Source organism: Grampus griseus, assembly GCF_964374135.1.
Source record: "Grampus griseus genome assembly, chromosome: 1".
In the NCBI taxonomy this organism is placed as follows: domain Eukaryota; kingdom Metazoa; phylum Chordata; class Mammalia; order Artiodactyla; family Delphinidae; genus Grampus; species Grampus griseus.
In genome coordinates this window covers 67,787,787-67,796,002 of record NC_139017.1, presented here as the reverse complement: position 1 = coordinate 67,796,002, position 8,216 = coordinate 67,787,787, and positions in this window count along the sequence as shown.

Genomic DNA, 8,216 nt, shown 5'->3' with positions numbered 1-8,216 from the left:
CTGAGGAGGAGTAGGCGGAGTCAAATGACAGAACAGGGTAAGGGATGGAAGTCGAGGTCATGGGATTTGCTCAGACTGATTCCTCTGAGGATTTTTCAAAAAGGTTGTTGCCCAGTGGGTTTTGTTTTTTGTTTTTTCTCTTGATCTTTTTTTATTTTAATTTTTGAATTTTATATTACTTATTTTTTTATACAGCAGGTTCTAATTAGTTATCCATTTTATATATATTAGTGTATACATGTCTATCCCAATCTCCCAATTCATCACACGACCACCACCACCACCCCACCGCTTTCCCCCCTTGGTGTCCATAGGTTTGTTGTCTACATCTCTGTCTCAATTTCTGCCCTGCAAGCCATTTCATCTGTACCATTTTTGTAGGTTCCACATATATGTGTTAATATACAATATTTGTTTTTCTCTTTCTGACTAACTTCACTCTGTATGACAGTCTCTAGATCTAGCCACGTCTCTACAAATGACTGAATTTTGTTCCTTTTTATGGCTGAGTAATATTCCATTGTATATATGTACCACATCTTCTTTATCCATTTGTCCGTCAATGGGCATTTAAGTTGTTTCCATGACCTGGCTATTGTAAATAGTGCTGCTATGAACATAGGGGTGCTTGTGTCTTTCTGAATTATGTTTTTTTCTGGGTATATGCCCAGTACTGGGATTGCTGGGTCATATGGTAATTCTATTTTTACTTTTAGTTTTTTAAGGAACTTCCATACTGTTCTCCCTAGTGGCTGTATCAGTTTACATTCCCACCAACAGTGCAAGAGGGCTAACTTTTCTCTACACCCTCTCCAGTATTTTTAGTTTGTAGATTTTCTGATGATACCCATTCTAAATGGTGTGAGGTGGTACCTCATTATACTTTTGATTTGCATTTCTCTAATAATTAGTGATGTTGAGCAGCTTTTCATGTGCTTCTTGGCCATCTGTATGTCTCCTTTGGAGAACTGTCTACTTATGTCTTCGGCCCATTTTTGGATTGGGTTGTTTGGTTTTTTAATATTGAGCTGCATGAGCTGTTTATATATTTGGGAGATTAATCCTTTGTCAGTTACTACATTTGCAAATATTTTCTCTCATTCTCAGGGTTGTCTTTTCGTCTTGTTTATGGTTTCCTTTGTTGTGCAAAAGCTTTGAAGTTTCATTACATCCCATTTGTTTATTTTTGTTTTTATTTCCATTTCTCTAGCAGGTGTGTCAAAAAGAATCTTGCTGTGATGTATGTCATAGAGTGTTCTGCCTATGTTTTCCCCTAAGAGTTTGATAGTGTCTGGCCTTACATTTAGGTCTTTAATCCATTTTGAGTTTATCTTTGTGTATGGTGTTAGGGAGTGTTCTAATTTCATTCTTTTACATGTAGCTGTCCAGTTTTCCTAACACCACTTATTGAAGAGACTATATTTTCTCCATTGAATATCCTTGGCTCCTTTGTCATAGATTACTTGACATAAGTACATGGGTTCATCTCTGGGCTTTCTATCCTGTTCCATTGATCTACATTTCTCTTTCTGTGCCACTACCATATTGTCTTGACTACTGTATCTTTGTAATATAGTCTGAAGTCAGAAAGTCTGATTCCTCCAGCTCCGTTTTTTTCCTTCATGACTGCTTTGGCTATTCGGGGTCTTTTGTGTCTCCATACAAATTTTAAGATTTTTTGTTCTAGTTCCATAAAAACTGCCATCGATAATTTGATAGGGATTGCATTGAATCTGTAGATTGCTTTGGGTAGTAGAGTCATTTTCACAATATTGATCCTTCCAATCCAAGAACATGGTATATTTCTCCATCTGTTGGTATGATTTTTAATTTCTTTCATCACTGTCTTATACTTTTCTGCATACAGGTCTTTTGTCTCCTTAAGTAAGTTTATTCCTAGATATTTTATTCTTTTTGTTGCAATGGTAAATGGGAGTGTTTCCTAAATTTCTCTTTCTGATCTTTCATTGTTAGTGTAGAGGAATGCAAGAGATTTCTGTGCATTAATTTTGTATCCTGCTAATTTACCAAATTCATTGATTATCTCTAGTAATTTTCTGGTGGCATCTTTAGGATTCTCTATGTATAGTATCATGACATCTGCAAAGAGTGACAGTTTTATTTCTTCTTTTCCAATTTGTATTCCTTTTATTTCTTTTTCATCTCTGATTGCCATGGCTAAGACTTCCAAAACTATGTTGAATAACAGTGGTGAGAGTGGACACCCTTGTCCTGTTCCTGATCTTAGAGGAAACACTTCCAGTTTTTCACCATTGAGAATGATGTTTGCTGTGGGTTTGTCGTATATGCCCTTTATTATGTTGAGGTAGGTTCCCTCTATGCCCACCTTCTGGAGAGTTTTTATCATAAATCAGTGTTAAATTTTGTCAAAAGCTTTTTCTGCATCTATTGAGATGATCATATGGTTTTGTGGGGTTTTTTTTTACATCTTTATTGAAGTATAATTGCTTTACAATGGTGTGTTAGTTTCTGCTTTATAACAAAGTGAATCAGTTATACATATACATTTGTTCCCATATCTCTTCCCTCTTGCATCTCCTTCCCTCCCACCTTCCCTATCCCACCCCTCTAGGTGGTCACAAAGCACCGAGCTGATCTCCCTGTGTTATGCGGCTGCTTCCCACTAGCTATCTATTTTACGTTTGGTAGTGTATATTTGTCCATGCCACTCTCTCATTTCGTCACAGCTTACCCATCCCCCTCCCCATATCCACAAGTCCATTCTCCAGTAGGTCTGTGTCTTTATTCCCATCTTACCCCTAGGTCCTTCATGACATTTTTTCCCTTAAATTCCATATATATGTTAGCATACAGTATTTGTCTTTCACTTTCTGACTTACTTCACTCTGTATGACAGACTCTAGGTCCATCCACCTCATTACAAATAGCTCACTTTCATTTCTTCTTATGGCTGAGTAATATTCCATTGTATATAAGTGCCAAATCTTCTTTATCTATTCATCCGATGATAGACACTTAGGTTGTTTCCATCTCCTGGCTATTGTAAAAAGTGCTGCAATGAACATTTTTGGTACATGACCCTTTTTGAATTATGGTTTTCTCAGGGTATATGCCCAGTAGTGGGATTGCTGGGTCAGATGGTAGTTCTATGTGTAGTTTTTTAAGAAACATCCATACTGTTCTCCATAGTGGCTATACCAACTCACGTTCCCACCAGCAGTGCAAGAGTGTTCCCTTTTCTCCACACCCTCTCCAGCATTTATTGTTTCTAGAGTTTTTGATGATATGGCCATTCTGACTGGTATGAGATGATATCTCACTGTAGTTTTGATTTGCATTTCTCTAATGATTAATGATGTTGAGCATTCCTTCATGTGTTTGTTGGCAGTCTGTATATCTTCTTCAGAGAAATGTCTATTTAGGTCTTCTGCCCATTTTTGGATTGGGTTGTTTGTTTTCTTGTTATTGAGCTGCATGAGCAGCTTGTAAATTTTGGAGATTAATCCTTTGTCAGTTGCTTCATTTGCAAATATTTTCTCCCATTCTGAGGGGTGTCTTTTCGTCTTGTTTATGGTTTCCTTTGCTGCGCAAAAGCTTTGAAGTTTCATTACATCCCATTTGTTTATTTTTGTTTTTATTTCCATTTCTCTAGGAGGTGGGTCAAACAGGATCTTGCTGTGATTTATGTCATAGAGTGTTCTGCCTATGTTTTCCTCTAAGAGTTTGACAGTTTCTGGCCTTACACTTAGGTCTTTAATCCATTTTGAGCTTATTTTTGTGTATGGTGTTAGGGAGTGATCCAATCTCATACTTTTACATGTACTTGTCCAGTTTTCCCAGCACCACTTATTGAAAAGGTTGTCCTTTCTCCACTGTACATTCCTGCCTCCTTTATCAAAGATAAGGTAACCATATGTGTATGGGTTTACCTCTGGGCTTTCTATCCTGTTCCATTGATCTATATGCCTCTTTTTGTACCAGTACCATACTGTCTTGATTACTGTAGCTTTGTAGAATAGTCTGAAGTCAGGGAGCCTGATTCCTCCAGCTCCATTTTTCGTTTTCAAGATTGCTTTAGCTATTCAGGGTCTTTTGTGTTTCCATACAAATTGTGAAATTTTTTGTTCTATTTCTGTGAAAAATCCCAGTGGTAGTTTGAAAGGGATTGATTAAATCTGTAGATTGCTTTGGGTATTAGAGTCATTTTCACAATGTTGATTCTTCCAATCCAAGAATGGGTATATCTCTCCATCTATTGGTATCATCTTTAATTTCTTTCATCAGTGTCTTATAATTTTCTGCATACAGATCTTTTATTTCCTTAGGTAGGTTTATTCCTAGATATTTTATTCCGTTTGTTGCAATGGTAAATGGGAGTGTTATCTTGATTTAACTTTCAGATTTTTCATCATTAGTGTATAGGAATGCCAGAGATTTCTGTGCATTAGTTTCGTTTCCTGCTACTTTACCAAATTCATGGAATAGCTCTAGTAGTTTTCTGGTAGCATCTTTAGGATTCTCTGTGTATAGTATCATGTCATCTGCAAACAGTGACAGCTTTACTTCTTTTCCGATTTGGATTCCTTTTATTTCCTTTTCTTCTCTGATTGCTGTGGCTAAAACTTCCAAAACTATGTTGAATAAGAGTGGTGAGAGTGGACAACCTTGTCTTGTTCCTGATCTTAGTGGAAATGCTTTCAGTTTTCCACCATTGAGGACGATGTTGGCTGTGGGTTTGTCATACATGGCCTTTATTATGTTGAGGAAAGTTCCCTCTATGCCTACTCTCTAGAGGGTTTTTATCATAAATGGTGTTGAATTTTGTCAAAAGCTTTCTCTGCATCTATTGAGATGACCATATGGTTTTTCTCCTTCAATTTGTTAATATGGTGTATCACATTGATTGATTTGCGCATATTGAAGAATCCTTGCATTCCTGGAATAAATTCCACTTGATCATGTTGTATGATCCTTTTAACGTGCTGTTGGATTCTGTTTGCTTGTATTTTGTTGAGGATTTTTGCACCTATGCTCATCAGTGATATTAGCCTGTAGTTTTCTTTCTTTGTGACATCCTTGTCTGGTTTTGGTATCACAGTAATGGTGGCCTCGTAGAATGAGTTTGGGAGTGTTCCTCCCACTGCTATACTTTGGAAGAGTTTGAGAAGGATAGGTGTTAGCTCTTCTCTAAATTTTTGATAGAATTCGCCTATGAAGCCATCTGGTCCTGGGCTTTTGTTTGTTGGAAGATTTTTTCTTTTTTTTCTTTTTTTAACGTGGACCTCTCACTCTTGTGGCCTCTCCCATTTTGGAGCACAGGCTCTGGACGTGCAGGCTCAGCGGCCATGGCTTACAGGCCCAGCCGCTCCACAGCATGTGGAATCCTCCTGGACCGGGGCACGAACAGATGTACCCTGCATCGGCAGGCGGACTCTCAACCACGCGCCACCAGGGAAGACCCTGTTGGAAGATATTTAATCACAGTTTCAATTTCAGTGTTTGTGATTGGTCTGTTCATATTTTCTATTTCTTCCTGATTCACTCTTGGCAGGTTGTGCATTTCTAAGAATTTGTCCTTTTCTTCCAGGTTGTCCATTTCATTGGCATAGAGTTGCTTGTAGTAATACCTCATTATCTTTTGTATTTCTGCAGTGTCAGTTGTCACTTCTCCTTTTCCATTTCTAATTCTATTGATTTGAGTCATTTCCTTTTTTTTCTTGATGAGTCTGACTATTGGTTTATGAATTTTGTTTATCTTCTCAAAGTACCAGCTTTTAGTTGTATTGATCTTTGCTATCATTTCCTTCATTTCTTTTCCATTTATTTCTGATCTGATCTTTATGATTTCTTTCCTTCTGCTAACTTTGGGGTTATTTTGTTCTTCTTTCTCTAATTGATTTAGGTGCAAGTTTAAGTTGTTTATTCGAGATGTTTCCTGTTTCTTAAGGTAGGATTGTACTGCTATAAAATTCCTTGTTAGAACTGCTTTTTCTGCATCCCATAGGTTTTGGGTCGTCATGTCTCCATTGTCATTTGTTTCTAGGTATTTTTTTATTTCCTCTTTTATTTCTTCAGTGATCACTTCGTTATTAAGTAGTGTATTGTTTAGCCTCCATGTGTTTGTATATTTTACAGATCTTTTCCTGTAATTGATATCTAGTCTCATAGTGTTGTGGTCGGAAAAGATGCTTGATACAATTTCAATTTTCCTCAATTTACCAAGGCTTGTTTTGTGACCCAAGATATATCTATCCTGGAGAATGTTCCATGAGCACTTGAGAAAAATGTGTATTCTGTTTTTTTTGGATGGACTGTCCTATAAATATCAATTAAGACTATCTTGTTTAATGTATCATTTATAGGTTCTGTTTCCTTATTTATTTTCATTTTGGATGGTCTGTCCATTGGTGAAAGTGGGGTGTTAAAGTCCCCTAATATGAATGTGTTACTGTTGATTTCCCCTTTTATGGCTGTTAGTATTTGCCTTATGTATTGAGGTGCTCCTATGTTGGGTGCATAAATATTTACAATTTTTATATCTTCTTCTTGGATCAATCCCTTGATCATTATGTAGTGTCCTTCTTTGTCTCTTCTAATAGTCTTTATTTGAAAGTCTATTTTGTCTGATATGAGAATTGCTACTCCAGCTTTCATTTGGTTTCCATTTGCATGGAATATCTTTTTCCATCCCCTCAGGTTCAGCCTGTATGTGTCCCTAGGTCTGAAGTGGGTCTCTTGTAGACAGCCTATATATTAGTCTTGTTTTTGTATCCATTCAGCCAGTCTGCGTCTTTTGGTGGGAGGATTTAATCCATTTACATTTAAGGTAATTATTGATATGTATGTTCCTATTCCCATTTTCTTAATTGTTTTGGGTTTGTTATTGTATGTCTTTTCCTTCTCTTGTGTTTCTTGCCTAGAGAAGTTCCTTTAGCATTTGTTGTAAAGCTGGTTTGGTGGTGCTGAACTCTCACAGCTTTTGCTTGTCTGTAAAGATTTTAATTTCTCCATCAAATCTGAATGAGATCCTTGCTGGGTAGAGTAATCTTGGTTGTAGGTTTTTCTCCTTCATCACTTTAAATATGTCCTGCCACTCCCTTCTGGCTTGCAGAGTTTCTGATGAAAGATCAGCTGTTAACCTTATGGGGATTCCCTTGTGTGTTATTTGTTGTTTTTCCCTTGCTGCTTTTAATATGCTTTCTTTGTATTTAATTTTTGACAGTTTGATTAATATGTGTCTTGGCATGTTTCTCCTTGGATTTATCCTGTATGGGACTCTCTGTGCTTTCTGGACTTGATTAACTCTTTCCTTTCCCATATTAGGGAAGTTTTCAACTATAATCACTTCAAATATTTTCTCAGTCCCTTTATTTTTCTCTTCTTCTTCTGGAACCCCTATAATTCGAATGTTGGTGTGTTTAATGTTGTCCCAGAGATCTCTGAGTCTGTCCTCAGTTCTTTTCACTCTTCTTTCTTTATTCTGCTCTGCAGTAGTTGTTTCCACTATTTTATCTTCCAGGTCACTTATCAGTTCTTCTGCCTCAGTTATTCTGCTGTTGTTCCCTTCTAGAGTATTTTTAATTTCATTTATTGTGTTGTTCATCATTGCTTGTTTCCTGTTTAGTTCTTCTAGGTCCTTGTTAAATGTTTCTTGGATTTTCTCTATTCTATTTCCAAGATTTTGGATCATCTTTACTATCACTATTCTGAATCCTTTTCAGGTAGACTGCCTATTTCCTCTTAATGTATTAGGTCTGGTGGGTTTTTATCTTGCTCCTTCATCTGCTGTGCATTTTTCTGTCTTCTCATTTTGCTTATCTTACTGTGTTTGGGTTCTCCTTTTCGCAGGCTGCAGGTTCGTAGTTCCCATTGTTTTTGGTGTCTGTTCCCAGTGGCTAAATTTGGTTCAGTGGGTTGTGTAGGTTTCCTGGTGGAGGGAACTAGTGCCTGTGTTCTAGTGGATGAGGCTGGATCTTGTCTTTCTGGTGGGCAGGTCCACATCTGGTGGTGTGTTTTGGGGTGTCTGTGGACTTATTTTGATTTTAGGCAGCTACTCTACTAATGGGTGGGGTTGTGTTCCTCTCTTGCTAGTTTTTTGGCATAGGTTTCCAGCACTGTAGCTTGCTGGTCATTGAGTGAAGCTGCGTGTTGGTGTTGAGATGGAGATCTCTTTTCACCGTTTGATATTACGTGGAGCTGGGAGGTCTCTTGTGGACCAGTGTCCTGAAGTTGCC